At 43.6% G+C, this 16,796-nt stretch overlaps 1 long non-coding RNA gene across 1 annotated transcript; it reads left to right on the forward strand.

Moving 5' to 3' along the window:
• The first annotated feature begins 1,906 nt into the window (after nt 1–1,906).
• LOC142091555 (uncharacterized) lies at nt 1,907–4,015 on the forward strand. Its single transcript, XR_012676844.1, has 3 exons — nt 1,907–2,219; nt 2,339–2,451; nt 3,618–4,015. It is a non-coding gene; the product is annotated as an uncharacterized LOC142091555 (long non-coding RNA).
• The last annotated feature ends 12,781 nt before the right edge of the window (nt 4,016–16,796 follow it).

The following is a 16,796-nucleotide window of genomic DNA, read 5'->3' on the forward strand; positions in this document are numbered from 1 at the left end:
GGGGAACACTGCTCGTGACCGGCCGCCAACTGGATTTAACTCCGTTCACCACAACTCTGGGCTCGGCCGTCCAGCCAGTTTTTTACCCAGCGAAGAGTGGACCTGTCTAGGCCGTGAGCCGCCAGCTTCTCTAGGAGAATGCTGTGGGAGACAGTGTCAAAGGCCTTACTGAAGTCCAAGTAGACCACATCCACTGCCTTTCCCTCATCCACTAGGCGGGTCACCTGGTCATAGAAGGAGATCAGGTTGGTCAAGCAGGACCTGCCTTCCATGAACCCGTGCTGGCTGGGCCTGATCCCCTGGTTGTCCCGGACATGGCTCATGAGCGCCCTCAAAATGAACCGCTCCATGATCTTCCCCGGCACCGAGGTCAGGCTGACCGGTCTGTAGTTCCCCGGATCCTCCCTCCGGCCTTTCTTGTAGATGGGAGTCACATTGGCGAGCCTCCAGTCGTCCGGGACCTCCCCAGTTAACCAGGACTGCTGGTAAATGATGGAGAGCGGCTCGGCAAGCTCCTCCGCCAGCTCCCTCAGTACCCTCGGGTGGATCCCATCCGGCCCCATAGACTTGTGAATGTCCAGGTGGCATAGCAGGTCATGAACTTCATCCTCTTGAATTATGGGGGGTTTATCCTGCTCGTCGTCCCTGTCTTCCAGCTCAGGGGGCTGAGTACCCTGAGGATAACTACTCTGACTACTAAAGACTGAGGCAAAGAAGGCGTTGAGTACCTCAGCCTTTTCCTCGTCCTTGGTGGCAACGTTCCCCCCCGCATCCAATAGAGGATGGAGATTCTCCTTGGCTCTCCTTTTATCATTAACATACTTATAAAAGCATTTTTTGTTGTCTCTCACGACAGTGGCCAGGTTGAGTTCTAGCCGGGCTTTTGCCTTTCTAATTTCCTCTCTGCACGACCTAACGCGATCCCTGTACTCTTCCTGAGTTGCCTGACCCTTCCTCCACAAGTGATAAACTCTCCTTTTTTCCCTGAGTCCCAGCCAGAGCTCCCCGTTCAGCCAGGCCGGTCGCCTTCCCCGCCCGTTCTTCTTGCGGCACATGGGGACAGCCCGCTCCTGCGCCTTTAAGACTTCCTTCTTGAAGAACGTCCAGCCTTCCTGGACCCCTTTGCCCTTCAGGACTGTCTCCCAAGGAACCCTCTCGACCAATGTCCTGAGCAGGCCAAAGTCCGCCCGCCGGAAGTCCATGGTAGCGGTTTTGCTGGCCCCCCTCTTGACTTCACCAAGTATCGAAAATTCTACCATTTCATGGTCGCTAAGCCCAAGCCGGCCTCCGACCACCACATCTCCCACCAGCCCTTCTCTGTTCGTGAACAGCAGGTCAAGCGAGGCATCTCCCCTGGTGGGCTCGCTTACCAGCTGCGTCAGGAAGTTATCCTCCACACACTCCAGGAACCTCCTCGACTGTTTCCTCTCTGCCGTGTGGTATTTCCAGCAGACATCCGGAAAGTTGAAGTCCCCCACGAGAACAAGGGCGAGCGACTGGGAGACTTCTGCCAGCCTCTGGTAGAAGTCAGGCCCCCTCAGGGCTGCTTCCAGGGATTTTCTGAGAGCCGGTGGAGAGGAAGCAGGAAGAGGCGCAGGAGATGGCTGCCCCCACCCCTCTGGGTACCCGGAGGCCTTCCCACCCCCTGGAAAAGGTGCCGGGTGCTTCCCCAACTCAAGAAAACTCCTCCAGCCCTGCTCACCCCCTGCAGCTGTCTCCAGCTCCAGCACCTCCCTTGAAGCCTGTCCCGTAGCCACAGACTGCCCTCAAACCCTGTCCTCACGGCAGCAAGCTGGCCCTTGAATATGCTTTATTCTCCATAAATGCAGGTGCCATTAGCATCAGTTCGGGGAAAGAGCGGTGTCTCCAGGAGCTCCTGCAGAAGGAGGGGTTCCTGCCTGAGGACTCGGTCGTCGGTTCCTCTCCGGGGATGTTGTTGATTGCGTCTGGCTCAGGTTTGTGTGGGTCGCCTTTGGCCTCATTCTCCTAGCGGCATGGGCGAAAAGGGACAGCTGGACGCTTACTGGCTGTGGGCAGGAGCTGCTGCGGCTGAAGCTGGAGAGGCCAGAAAAAGGTAAAGCAGCTGAAGAATAAAATAAAGAGGATCCAGCTGGCAGCTGCCTCCAGCTGCAGGCAGGAGCCAGCCTGCCTCACCAGGTGAGGGAGCATCCCTTTTAGCGTAGTCCTCGGCAGATCCGATCACCAACGTGCACCGCACGGTATGTCTGTACGCGTAACCAAAAGCACGCTACAGCCACGCAGAGTGTGCGCGTGTGAGGCTATGTATCTGGTAAGCCTCGTATTGTAAGAGCTGTGAGACACTGATTTATTCTCTCAGGTGGATGACAGTCAAGCGACCGCAGCTACGGAGGAGGAAGGAGACAGAGAGGGAGACACGAAGATGCGTCTGAACTGTGAAATTCTCCAGCAGCTCTGAGAGCGGGAGCTGCGGTGAGTCCTGGAGCCTCGAGGCCGTGTAGTTCCTCTTCTGCATCCCGGTCCCTCCCTGCCCCCCCGTTCTCTTTCTTTTACTGCGGTCATTTTTTTTTTCTTCTCTGCACCTCTCCCTCTCTCATTCTCCAAGTCCCCATCTTTATCTATCATTCTACTTTTCCGGTTTCTTTTTTTCTCTGTGCTTCTATCCTGTTCCTTGTCCCTCTTTTTCATCCTCTGTCTCTGTCCTGCAGTCCATCACTAGTTTTGTCTTTCTCCATCTATCTATCTGTCTTCCTATCCCAATTTCTTAAATTTCTCCCCGTCTGCCCGTTAGCCCTTCACAGTTCCTACCCCCCCCAACTCCGTCTGTCTTCATGTCCCTATTTTTTAATTCCCCTCTCTCTGCCCTGTATTCTAGATACATTTTTCCTTTCTTAGATTCTCTTGTTCCTATGTTTTCATTTCTTCCCTCTCTGTCCCACGGCCCATTTTTGTCTGTATCGTTCTTTCTCTGTCTGGCTCCCTGTTCCTATTCTTTAATTCCTCTGTCTCTCCCTTTCAGCTCATCGAGTTTTTTTGGTATTTCTGTTTATCTCTGTCCATATCACAGTCCCCTTTTTAAAATCCTCCCTCTCTGCTCTGTGGCCCATCACTATTCTTTGTTTTTATCCATCTCTGTCTGTCTGGTTCCCTGTCATTTCCTCCTCTCGGGCCTGTAGCCCATAGCTAATTTTTTTCCTCTGTGCCTCTCTCTCTGTGGGTCCCTTTCCCTATTTTTCAATCCCCCTTCTCTGCCCTGTAGCCGATCGCTGTTGTATTGGGTTTACGCGGTAAGGTTTTGTTAGCTGGGGCGGGGCAGGGGCTGCAGGGGTGGGTTCTGTGAGAAGGGACCAGGAGTCGCCCCCATGTTGGGCACAGCCAGTTCCGTCTCTGAGACGGATCTGCTGCCGATCAAAGCTGAGCCCATCAGCAACGCTGGTAACGCCTCTGTGATGGACGTTTAAGAAGGGCTAAAAAATGCTGTGCAGAAGCTGCGATAGAGGAAATGTGAGTGTTAAAGAGCCCTGCAGACACTAAGGTCAGTGAAGAAGGAGGGGGAGGAGGTACTCCAGGCACCGGAGCAGAGATTCCCCTGCAGCCTGTGGTCGAAGAACATGGTGACGCAGGTTGTTCTCCTGCAGCCCGTGGAGGTCCACGGTGCAGCAGACGTGCACGTGCAGCCCGTGGAGGACCCCACGCCGCAGCGGGTGGATGTGCCTGAAGGAAGCTGAGACCCCATGGAGAGCTAGCGCTGGAATGGGCTTCTGTCAGCACTTGTGGCCCCGTGGGAGGGACCTCACGCTGGAGCAGAAAAAGAGCGTGAGGAGCAAGGAGTGGCAGAGATGACGTGCGATGAACTGCTCGCAACCCTCGCTCCCTGTCCCCCTGCATTGCTCGGGGGGAGGATGTAGAGAAGTCGAGAGCGAAGATGAGCTTAGGAAAAAAGAATAGGGTGGGGGGAAGGTGTTATTTAGATGTTCTTATTTCTCTTTATCCTACTCTGATTTTGATTGACAATAAATTAAATTAATTTCCCCAAGTCGAGTCTGTTCTGCCTGTGATAGTAATTGGTGAACGATCTCTTTGTCCTTATCTCAACCTACAAGCATTTTTGTCGTATTTTCTTCCCCTGTCTTGTTGAGGAGGGGGAGCGATAGAGCGGTTTGGCAGGCGGCCAGCCACCGTCAACCCACCACAGTTTTCTTATATCAGCGTCTGTGTCCCTATTTTTTAATTCTTCCCTATGTTTCTTGTACCCCATCGCTCTTGAAACTTTCTTTTAACCTCTCCATCCCTATCTTTTTAATTCTTGCGTATGTTTCTCCAACGCAGTCACTTTTTAAATTTTCTTGCTACCTTTCCGTCTCTCCGTCTCCCTGACCTAATTTTAATTTCTTGCTGGTTTCCTGCACACCATCGCTTTCTAAATTTTCTTTCTACGACTCCCTCTATCCATTTCCTTGTTTATAATTCTTAATTCTTCCTTTTCTATCCTGTGTCCTGTTGCTTTCTGCACTTTCTTTCTGCATCTCCCTGCCCCTATTTGTTAGTTGTTGCCTATCTTTCTTGTACCCTGTTGCTTTTTGAAAGTTTCTTTCCACGTCTACCTTTGTCTGGCTCCCTGTTTCTATTTTTTATTTCTTGCTTATGTTTTTTTTCCCCTATCACTTTAGAATTTTTCCCCGTCCCTTGTCTTGTCTCTGTTTTGTCCCGCTGGTTCCTTCCGCCTCTCTCCCCTGCTCCCCGTCTCTCTTATTTTTTCCTCCCTCTCTCTGTCCCTGTTGTTTTCTGCAATCTCTCTGCTCTCCTCTCTCTACACAATTGTCCTACTCCTCCTCGCTCTCTTTTTCGCAGTGTCCTGTTTTCTGGCTCCCTGTACCACACCTCTTCTCTATGTTCTTCTGTCCTTCCTCCTGCTTTTCTCTTCCCTTTTCTTCCTCTTTCCCGCTGCATTTGCACACCGAGCCTTGCAGCCAATTCACTGCTGGGATTTCTTACGTGCATTAATGAATAAGCTTTTCCTGCCTTCTCTGTGCCCCTGGATATGTTTGCAGCCCCTGGGGCAGGGCTCGTGGCTGTGGACAGGTGCAGGGGAGAGGGTGATGGGCTGTGGCACTTTGCCAACGGCCCCTGCTCCCGATGGGCTCCAGCTGGGGCTGGGGCAGCCTAGGTGTGGCCAGTGAGGCCGAGAATGGGCTGGGCTAAGGTGCTCTCGCTGTAAAGGGGGCTGCCTGGGCACGCCTGCCCGAGGGAGCCGACGAAGGGAAAACTGGCTGCGGAGGGAATCCGAGGGGGTCCCAGAGGCAGCTGCCTCCAGCAACGAATGGCCGGTGGCGAGAAAGGATCCCGCCAAGCTGCCCTCGACAGAGTGGACGCCAGCATGCGGTGCTGGGAGGTCATCGTCTCCGCTACGTGGGTGAGGCACCGTGTGTCGAGGAAGCCTTGCGGATGAGGAGCATCTGGGCGTCCGCTGCGTGCTGCACAAAGGGTGAGGGTCGGGCTGGCGGCACTGCAGAGGAGGAAGGGGCAGATGCAGAGAGGTAAGCGTCGGGGCGGTGAAGGTCTCCTGCCGGCACCGGGAGCTGCGGTAAGTCACGTGTCCTCCCCTCTGCATCCTGGCCCATCTCTGCCACCCTTTTCCAGATGTCTGCCTGCCTCCTTCCTCCGTCTCCCTCTCTGCCCGCCCACCTACCTGTATGGCTCCCCAAAACTTGTTATTGTTCTTCCAACTCTGCCCAGTACCCTCTTGCCTTTTAAACTGTTTCTATGTCTCTCTCAAACCAGCTCCGTCTCCGTTTTTTTTTTAGTTTTTCTGCTTTGCTTTGTACCCCAATTACTTTTTAGATTTCATTTCTCTACCTACCAGTATCTGGCTCCCTGACTCTGTTTTTGCATAAATACCTGCCTCCGCTCTGTACCCCATAGCTTTTCAAAGTTTCTTTCTACGCCTCCCTGTATTTGGCTCGCTTTTCCTATTTTTTATTTCTTCTCGCTCTTTCCTTTATCCCATCATCTTAAAAATTTCATTTATACATACATCTCTCTCTCTCTCGCCAGCCTTATTTTTTAATTCTCACCTGTGTGAATTGTATTCTGTCGCTTTTTGAAAGGTCTTCCTATTTCTCCCACTATCTTCCTTCCCATTCCTATTTTAAAAGTTTTTCCTGTGTTTCCCTTTACCTGCCGCTTTCTAGTTTCTCCTTCTATGTATCCCTCCTTCGTCTCCCTGTCTTTATTTCTTAACGTTTTCCTACCTGTCCTGTACCCCGTCACTTTTTAAGTTTTATTTCTATGTCTCCCTCTATCTGGCTCACTATCCCTATTTTTCAATTCCTCCCTTTAGCCAGGGAAGCGTCTGCCCAGGCACGCCTGCCTGAGGGAGCTGAAGAAGGTGAGCTGCCTGAGGTCGGAATCCGAGAGGGTCCCGCCGGCAGCTGCCTGCAGCACGGAACGGCCGGTGCCCGCGGCGAGGAAGGATCCCTCCGAGCTGTCTCTGACAGAGCGCACCACCGGCACACGGTGCTGGGAGCTCGGTTCCTCCGTCGGCCGCACGTGTGAGCCGCTGGGAAGCCTCGCGGCGGCGGAGCATCGAGGCGCCTGCCGCCGAGGGAGAGAGAAAAGCGTCAGGGCAGTGAAGGTCTCCCGCCGGCGCCGGGAGCTGCGGCGAGTCGCACTTTCTCTCTCGTGCGTCCCGGTCCATCTCTGCCGCCCTTCCCTAGGTCTCTGCCTGCCTCCCTGCCCGTCCCTGCTTCTGTCTCCCTCTCTGCCGGCCCATCTACCTGTCCGGCTCCCCAAAACTTGTTACTCTTCTGCCAACTCTGCCCTGTACCGCTTCACCTATTAATTTGTTTCTAAGTTTCCCTCTCTGTGTCTCCCTGTCCTTATTTTTTAAGGTTTTCCTATGTTTTCTATATCCCGTTACATTTTAATTTCTCTTTGTACGTTTCCCTCTCTCTGGCACCCTATCGCTATTTTTTAATTCCTCCCTCTATCCTGTACTTAATTGCTTTTAAAATTTTCTTTCTATGTTTCCTTCTATCCATCTCCCTGTCCCTATTTTTAAATTGTTTCCTGTGTTTCTTGTACCCCATTGCTTTTAATGTTTTCTCATTGTGGTTCCTTCTATCCATCTCCCTGTCCCTGTTTTTTTAATATTCCTGTGTTTCTTGGACCCAATCACCGTTTAAGTTTTTTTTTCTACTTTGTCCTCTATCCATCTCCCTGTCCCTGTTTTTTTAATATTCCCTTTTTTCTTGTACCCAATTGCCGTTTTAGTTCTTTTTTTACATTGTCCTCTATCCATCTCCCTGTCCCTATGTTTTAATTCTTGTCTATGTTTCTTGCACTCGGTTGCTTTTTAAAATTCCTTCTACGTCTCTCTCTATCCGGCCCGTCTTGATTTTTTAATCATTCCTTATATTTCTTGTACCCCATTGCTATTTAATTTCTCTTTCAATAATTCCCTTTTTCGGGTTCCTTTTCCCTAAATTTTAATTCGTCTCTTTCTTCCGAATATCTTCTCACTTTTTAAATTTTCTTTCAATATTTCTTTCTATTCTCATCCCTGTTCCTACTTTTTAATTCTTTCCTGTGTTTCTTGTAGCCTGTCGCTTTGAAAAATTTCTTTCTATGTCTCCCTCTATCTGATTCCCTGTCCCTATTTTTCAGTTCTTCCCTCTCTGCCCTGTTCCCAGTTGCTTTAAAAATTTTCTTTCTATATCTCCATTTATTTAGTTTCCTGTCGTTTTTTATTTTTTTCCTGTCTATACTATAGTCTGTCAATTTTAAATTTTGTGTCTATGACTACTTTTCTGCAGTTCACCGTCTTCATCTTCTAATTCTCTCCGGTCTGTCCTGTACTCTACCGCTTCTTCAATTTTCTTTCTGTGTCTTTTATCAGGCTCCCTATCCATATTTTTTAATTCTGTGCCGTGTTCCCTGTTGCTTTCTAAATTTACTTTTATGTGTGTATGTATTTTTTCCCCATTCTTATTTTTAAATTTATTCTTGTCTTTCCTTAAAGCCGTCGCATTTTAAATTTTCTTTCTGTGTCACAGTTTATCCGCTTTGCTGTCCCTATTTTTTATGTTTTCCTGTCTCTCCCATACTTGTCGCTTTTAAAATTTTCTTTCCGTGTCTACTTTAACAAATTTTCTGTCTGACGTTCTAGTTTCTCGTCTATCCTGTACCCTGTTGCTTTTGAAATTTTCTTTGTGCGTCTCTCTGTACTTTTCTCCTTATTCTTATTTTGTAACTTTTTCTTGTTGTTCCTTAATGCCTCTGCTTTTATAATTTTCTTCCTATGTCTCTCTCTATCGCCCTACCCTTGTTTTAAATTTTTTTTCTTGTTGTTCCTTAATGCCTTTGCTTTTTAAATTTTCTATGTCGATTTTAATCCAGTTCTGTTCCCATTTTAAGTTTTTTTTCATGCTTGTCCTTTACCCAGTCGCTTTTAAAATTTTCTATGTCTACTTTAACCAAATGACTGTATTTATTTTTCAATTTTTTCCTACCTGTCCTAAACCCCATCGCTTTTTCGATTTTCAGTCTATGTGTGTTTTTATCAAGCTCCCTATCCCTATTTTTTGATTTATTCTTGTCTGATGCGTACCCTGTCACTTTAAAAATTATATTTCCATGTCTGTCTCTATTTTTTACCCTATCCTTATTATTTATTTTTTTCTTGTCTTAATGCCATCGCTTAATAAATTTTTTCCTATGTCAACATTTATTATGTTTGCTGTCTTATCTGTTCCCTGACGCTTTTTAAATTTTCTTTCTATGCCTCCGTTTTTCTAGTTTTCTGTCCCCATTTTAAAATTTTTTTCCGTGTTTCCCACACCACAACTTTTAAAATTTTATTTCTGCACGTGGTGGTTTTGGATGGGATAGCGTTAGTTTTCTTCACAGTAGCTGGTACGGGGCTACGTTTTGGATTTGTGCCAAAAACAGCGTTGTTAACACAGAGACAGGGCAGTTATTGCTGAGCAGCCCTTATGCAGCTCGGGGGCTGTTCCACTCCTCGCCCTGCCCTGCCAGGGAGCAGGCTGGAGGTGCACGAGAAGGTGGGAGGGGACACCTGACCCCACCTGAACGAAGGGATATTCCAGACCCTATGACGTCACGCGTAGCAATAAAACTGGGGGTGGAGGTTTGTGGGGGGGCGCTGTTCGGGACCGGCCGGGCATCCGTCTGTCAGTGGTGAGCAATTTCTTTCATTTGCATCGCTTGTTTGTCTTGGTTTTATTTTCCTCTCTTTTTGTTGTTTGTTCCCCCCCCCCCTTACATTTTTTAAAAAATTTCTTCTTAATTATTGAACTGTTTTTATATCAACTCTTGCGTTTCTTTCTCACATTTATCCTTTCGATTGTCTCCCCATTCCGCTGTGGCCGAGCGAGCGGGCAGCTGTATGGTGCTCAGTTGCCAGCCAGGGTTAAACCACGACCTTGCGTCTACATTTCTGAAGCTGTCAATGGTTATTTTGTATTTCCTGTCTGCCACCTACCCCATCTGTTTTCAAAATTTCTAATTTCTACTTTTATCCAGTTCGCTATCTTTATTTTTCAATTTTTTCCTCTATGTCCTGTACCCTGTCGTTACTAAATTTCCTTTACGTTTCTCAGTTTTACTTCACTGTCGCTATTTTTTAATTTTTTCCTCTCTGTCCTGTACCTAATCAATTCTAAATTTTTCCTTCTGTCTACTTATATTAAGCTGCATATTGCTGTTTTTAATTTTTTCATGGCTATCGTGTACCCTGTTGCTTTTTACATTTTCTTTCCATGTCTACTTTAACCAATTCTATTTCCTTAATTGCTGTTGCTTTTAAAATTTTCTGTGTACTTTTATCCCATTTGGGGTCTTTAATTGCCTACCTTTATTTCTAGTCTTTCCTTAATGCTGTCGCTTTTAAATTTTTTTTCTGCATCTGTTTTAGTTCGCTGCTCCTATTTTTTTAATACTTCTTTTTTGTCCCTAATCCCCCTCACTTTTAAAATTTTCTTTCTATGCCTACTTTTATTCCCTTTGCTGTCTTTTAAAAATTATTTCTTCTCTTTCTTCTGTGCCATCACTTTCATTACTTAGATCTTCTTTCTACGTCTGTTTTAGTTCGCTGTTGTTACTTTTTAATTTTTCCTTATTTCCTTAATCACTGTTGCTTTTAAAATTTTTTGTCTACATTTATCCAGTTTGCTGTCTTTATTTCTTAATTATATCTCATCTTCCTGTAGCAGCCTCGCTGTTTAAATTTTCTTTCTCAATCTCTTTTAGTTTGCTGTCCTTTTTTGATGTTTTTTCCTGTATTTCCCTAATGCCTGTCGCTTTTAAAATGTCCTTTCTCTGCCTATTTTTTTTCTTCCTTGTCTTATAAGATTTTTTTTTTGTCTTTTTTTAGTGCCGTCGCTTTTTCCATATCCTTTCTATGTTTCTGTTATAGTTTGCCATCGCTATTTCTTAATTTGTCCTTATTTTCTTAATCCCTGTTGCTTTTAAAATTTTCTACTTCTATCTCATTTGCTGTCTTAATTTTTAAATTATTTTCTCTTGTTTTTCCTTAGTGCCATCGCTTTTTAAATTTTATTTCTTCTCCGTTTTAGTTTGCAAATATTTACTTTCTTCCTTATTTCCTTAATCCTATTTGCTTCTTAAATTTTCTGTCTTCTTTTATGTTCGCCATCTTGATTTTGTAATTATTTCTTGTCTTTCCTTACCATCCTCGCTTTTTAGATATTCTTTGTAAATCTCCATTTTAGTTCGCTGTCTGGTTTTTTTTGTTTTTCCCTTTATTTTCCTTTCCCCCTCGCTTGAAAAAGTTCTTTCTATGCCTACTTTTTCCTCTCTTTGCTATCTTCTAAAAATTATTTCTTTTCTTGCTTCTTTGCCGTGACTTTTTAGATTTTCTTTCTACATTTCAGTTTGCGGGTGCTATTTTTTAATTTTTTCCTTATTTCTGTAATCACCGTCACTTATAAAATTTCTGTCTACTTTTACCGTGTTTGCTGTCTTAATTTTGCTGTCTTTTCTGTCAATAATTTCTCGTCTATCCTCAGTGCCATCGCTTTTTAAACATTCATCTCTTTTAGTTCAGTGTTTCTATTGCATAATTTTTTCCTTTATTTCCCTAATACCCATTGCTTTCTAATTGTTCTTTCTATGCCTACTTTTATTCCCTTCGCTATCTTTTTAAAATTGTCTTTTCTTTCCTTAGTGACCTCGCTTTTAAAATTTTCTTTCTACATCTCTTTTAGTATGCTGTCCCTGTTTTTTAGTTTTTCCCTTTATTTCCCTAAGCCCGTTTTTTTCATCTTCTCTCTGTGCCTACTTTTATTCCCTTTGCAGTTCTCAAAACTAATTTCTTGTCTTCCCTTAGTGCCCCTGCTTTCTAAATATTCTTTTTATGTCTCCGTTTTAATTTGCCAATGCCATTCTAAAATATTTTTCTCATTTCTTTCATTACTGTTGCTTTTAAAATTTTCTGTCTCCTTTTATCCTATTCGCTGTCTTTATTTTGCTGTCCTTATTTTTAAATTAATTTCTTGTCTTTCCTTAGTGCCATCACTTGAAAAATTTTCTTTCTACATCTCTGTTTTTGTTTGCTTTCCCTATTTCTGAATTTTTTTCCTCTATTTCCCTAATGATTGTCGCTTTTTAAGTTTTCTTTCTATGCCTACGTTTATGCCATTCACTGTCTTTACTTTTTAATTATTTCAGCTCTTTTTTCTGTGCCATCACTTTTTATATTTTCTTTCTACATCTCTGTTTTAGTTTGCCGCTGCTATTTTTAAATTTTTTAAAATTTTTTTCCTTTTATTTCCCTAATCCCCTTCATTTTTAAAATTTTCTAGTTTTATCCTGTTCCCGGTCTTTACTTAGCTGTCTTTTCTTTTAAGTATTTCTTGCCTTTCTTTAGTGCCTTTGCTTTAAGTTTTTTTCTTCATCTGTTTTAGCTTGCTGTCCCTATTTTTTAATATTTGCCTTTATTTCCCTAATTCTCCTCAGTTTTAAAATGTTCTTTCCATGCCTACTTTTATTCCCTTTGATGCCTTTATTTGTTAATTACTTATTCTCTTTCCTTAGTGCCCTAGCTTTTAAAATTTTCTATCTATGTCTGCATTTTATTTTGCTGTTGCTATTTTTTAGTTCTTTCCTCTCTTGATCCCTTGGCTTTTAATATTATCTACTTTTATCGCATTCGCTGTTGTTAGCTTTTAATTATTTTTTCTTGTTTTTCTTTAGTGCATTCCCTTTATAATTTTTCTTTCTATGTCTCTCTTTTTAGTTTGCTGTTGCTATTGTTTAAACATTTCCTTATTTCTTTAATCACCTTTGCTGTTAACGTTTTCTAGTCTACTTTTATCCTGTTTATGGTCTTTATTTGTCTATTTTTTAATTATTTCTCATGTTTACTTATCACTGTCACTTTTTGTATGTTCTACGCACATCTCCTTTTTAGTTAGCTGTCCCTATTTTTTAGTTTTTCCCTTTATTTCCCGAATCCTTCTCGCTTTTGACAAGTTCTTTCTATGCCTACTTTTTTCCCTTTGCCATCTTTTAAAAATTATTTCTTCTCTCGATTCTTTGCTGTCGTTTTTTAGATTTTGTTTCTTTCAAACTCTGTTTTAGTTTAATGGTGGTATTTTAAATTTTTCTTTATTTCCTTAATCCTATTTGCTTCTAAAATTTCCTGTCTACTTTTATTCTTTTAGCTGTCTTTATTTTTTATTATTTCTTGTCTTTCCTTAATGCCTTCGCTTTTTAAATTGTCTTTCTACATCTCTATTTTATTTTGCTGGCCTTTTAAAAAAATATTTTTTCAGTTTATTTCTGTAATCCTGGTCACTTTTTGGATTTTTTTACTTCTATCCTGTTCGCTGTTTGTATTTTGCTGTTTTTTTCTTCTTTTAACAATTTCTTGTCTGTTCTCATGCCCTCGATGTTTAAATTTTCTTTCTACATCTTTTACTTTGATGTCCCTATTTTTTTAGTTTTTCCCTTTAATTCTCTAAGCCCTCTCGATTTTTTAATGTTCTCTCCATGTCTATTTTTATTCCCTTCACTGTCCTTTTTTTATTTCTTCTCTTTCCTTAGTGCCCTCGCTTTTAAGATTTTCTTTCTACGTCTCCGTTTTAGTTTGCTGTCCCTATTTTTCAGTTTTCCCCTTTATTTCCCTAATCCTCCTCGCTTTTTAAATGTTCTTTCTATGCCTACTTTTATTCCCTTTGCTCTTTTTCTTAATTATTTCTTGTCTTTCCTTCATGCCTTTGCTTTTTAAATTGTCTTTCTACTTTGCTGTTTTAGTTCGCCGTTGCCGTTTTTGAATTTTTTCCTATTGCGTTAATCCCCATTGCTTGTAAAATTTTCAGTCTACCTTATCCTGTTCGCTGTCTTTATTTTTAAATTTTTTTCTCATCTTTCCTTAGTGCGGTCGCTTTTTACAATTTCTGTCTTCATCTGTTTAGTTCGCCGTTGCTATTTTTTAATTCTTTCCTGTCTTAGTCCCTCGGCTTTAAAAATTGTTTCTCTGTCTGCTTTTATCTAGTTTGCGGTCTCTGTTTTTTTTTTTTTTCCTGTTTGTCCTCTTGCCAGTTGGTTTTGAAATTTTCTTTCTATATTTACGTTGGTCAAACTCCCTATTATTATTTTTTAATAGGTTTCTGTCTTGGTCACCCTTTTTTATTTTTTAGATTTTTCATGTCTTTCCTAAAAGATGTGGCTTTTTAGTTTTTCCATGTGTAATTTTATCCCATCCAATGTGTTAATTTAATTCTTTCCTGTCTGTCCCGCAGCCTGCGCTCCACTTAATAAATTTTCTTTGCATGTCTCTGTTTAGATCGCTGCCTCTGGTTTTTTTACTTTTCCCCTCTCTTAATCCCTTAGCTTTTAAAATTTTGTTTCTATATGTACCGGTGCTCTAGTTTGCTGTCCCTATTTTTAGTTGTCTGCTGACTGTCCTGTACCTCTTTCCATTTTCAAGTTTCCTTCTACGTGTACTTCCATCAAGCTCCCAATCCCTAATTTATTTTTCTTCCTGTCTCTTATGTATCCCATTACTTTTGAAATTTTTTTATTTCTCATCTTTTATTCGGTTTCCTCTCCCTATTTTAATTTTTTTTCCGTTTTCCTTACCCTGTCATTTTTAAAATTTTCTTTTTATGCCTCTGTTCATCTCATTGCCTTTCCCTTGTTTTTAATTCTTTCTTGTTGTGTACTCTGTTGCTTTTAAAATTTTATTTGTATATCTCCATTTATCTAGTTCCCTGTCCATTTTTTTCCTCGCTGTGTTTCCGGTAGCCTGTCGCTTTTTATTTTCTCTTTTGAACCTCCCTCTGTAAAGCTTCCTCGAACAATTGTTAAAATTTCCTGCCTCTCTGTCCTGTTCCCTTTATAGTTCTCAGTCTATCCATCTTACGTGCTCTCTTTTTTAATTCTTTCCTGTGTTTGTCACTTTTTAATTTCTCTATGACTGCCTCTATCCAGCTTCCTGTCCCTCCTTTTTGTTGTTGTTGGTGTTTTTTTTAAAAATCTTTCTGGTTTGTAGTTTTTCTTCTGCTTTTGTAGTTTTCTACATGTCTCGCTCTATCCAGTTCTCCATCACTGTAAAATGACACCCCCACCGTCCCTCTGTCTCCTGTCTGTGTCTGTCTCATTCTTTGTCCCTTTCTGTTGTCCCGCTCGGTTCCTCCCCTCTCTCTCCCCTGCTCTCTGACCCCCCCCGCCCTTATTTATTGCTCCATCTCCTCATCCTCCTCCTTGCTGCACTCCATTTGTCTCTCTCATCACCCGTGTGCGGTTCCCTGTCCCTCTCTTGTTTCCTGTATCCCATTTTTTGGCTCCCTGTCCCATACCTGTTGTCTACCTTCCTCTGTCCTTCCTCCTGCTTTCTTCTTCCCTCTTTTCCCTCTGTCCTGCTGCCTTTGGGTTCTGAGACTTGGAGCCAACTTGGTGCCGAAATTTTTGATGCGTGTAAAGAAACAAACCTTTGCTGCCTCCTTTGTGCTCCTGGGTGCGTTTCCAGCCGCTGGGCTCTGGGCAAGTGGCTGTGGTTGGGTCCAGGGGAAGGGGTGATGTGCTGTGGGGCTGGGGCCATGGCCCCTCTTCCCAATGGGCTCCAGCTGTGGGCTGGGGCCACCCAGGTGGAACCCATGAGGTGAGAATGGGGCTGGGCCAGGGGTTTAAAAAGGCTGCAGGTGGGGATGGGTCAGGGCAGCCCCCTGTGGTCCCTGTGAGGCTGAGGATGGGGCTGGCCCTCCTATGGTAAGGGGCTCTAGCTGGGGAGGGGTCTGCCTGGGCACGCTTGCCTGCAGCACCCAGCCGAAGAGTGAAACAAAGAGGCTTCCGTAGGCAGTTGTCTCCAGCAAGGAACAGCCCATCTCTGCTGTGAGGAAGGATCTCTCCCAGCGATCCCCGACAGAGCACACCACCAGCACACGGCGCCAGGAGCTTGGTGCCTCTATTGGCCGCACGTGTGAGCTGCCATGAGTCTGGGAAGCCTCATGGGAGAGGAGCGCTCCAGCCCCTGCTCTTAGGTGGGTGAGGGTCGGGCAGCCGGCACTGCGGAGAAGGAAGGGACAAGGGCAGAGAGAGAAGCCTCGGGGCAGTAAAGGTCTCCTGCCGGTCTCCAGCAGCTGCGGTGAGTTGTGCGTCCCGTCTCGTGTGTGAGGGCCCGTCCCTGCGGTGCTTCTCCAGACCTCTGCCTACCTCCTTGCTCGTCCCTGCCTCCGTCTACCTTTCCAGCTGCCCGGCTCCCTAAGGCTTTTTTCTTTTTTGTCAGCACTGTTCTGTACACCGTCGCCTTCTACATTTCCTGCTCCCCACCTGCTATTATTTCATTTTTTCTGTGCTGCCTTCTTCCCCATTGTTTGTGCAAATTGCATTTCTAGGTCTCCCTCTATTCAGCATGACCCATCTCTGTTTTCAGTGACTCCCTGTGCTCTGTACCCTGTTGCTCTTCCAATGTCTTTCCCTGTGGCTCCCTCTCCTGATATTTAACTCCTTACCCATATGGCCAGTATCCCGTTGCTTTCTAAATTTTCTCTCTCTGACTCCAGTTATCCAGTTTCCTGTTCGTGTTTTTAATTTCTTCCTGCCTATCCTCTACTTCATCACTTTTTAAATGTTGTTTCAGTGTCTCCATTTATTTAGTTTGCTGACCCTATTTTTTTTCCTCTCTGTTCTTAATTTCTTTGCTTTATATATTTTCTTTCTATGTCTCTGTTTTAGTTTGCCATCGCTACTTTCTAATTTTTTCTCATTTTCCTAATCTCTGTTGCTTTTAAAATTTTCTGTCTGCTTTTATTCCATTTGCTGTCTTTTTTTTTATTTATTTCTTGTGTTTTCTTAGTGCGGTCACTTTTAAAATTTTCTTTTCATGTCTCTGTTTCAGTTTGGTGTCCCTATTTCATAATTTTTTCCTTTATTTCCCTAATGCCTATCACTTCTTAAATGTTCTTTCTATGCCTACTTTTATTCCCTTTGTTGTTTTCTTTCTTTTGTGCCGTTGCTTTTTATATTTTCTTTCTATTGCTCCGTTTTAGTTGGCTATCACGATTTATTAATTTTTTCCTTATTTTTTTCATCAACCTCGCTTTTAAAATTTTCTGTCTGCTTTTATTTGGGTCGCTGTATTTATTTTTTAATGATTTCTTGTCTTTAGTAGTGCCTTCGCTTTGTAAGTTTTCTTTCTGCATCTCTGGCTTACTTAGGTGTCGCTACTTTTTAATTTTTCCCTTTATTTCCCTAATGCCCCTCGCTTTTTAAATGTTCTATGTCTACCTTTTTCCCTTTGATGTATTTATTTTTAATTATTCCTTGTCTTTCCT

The sequence above is a fragment of the Calonectris borealis genome, chromosome 21 (assembly GCF_964195595.1).
Source record: "Calonectris borealis chromosome 21, bCalBor7.hap1.2, whole genome shotgun sequence".
Taxonomy (NCBI): domain Eukaryota; kingdom Metazoa; phylum Chordata; class Aves; order Procellariiformes; family Procellariidae; genus Calonectris; species Calonectris borealis.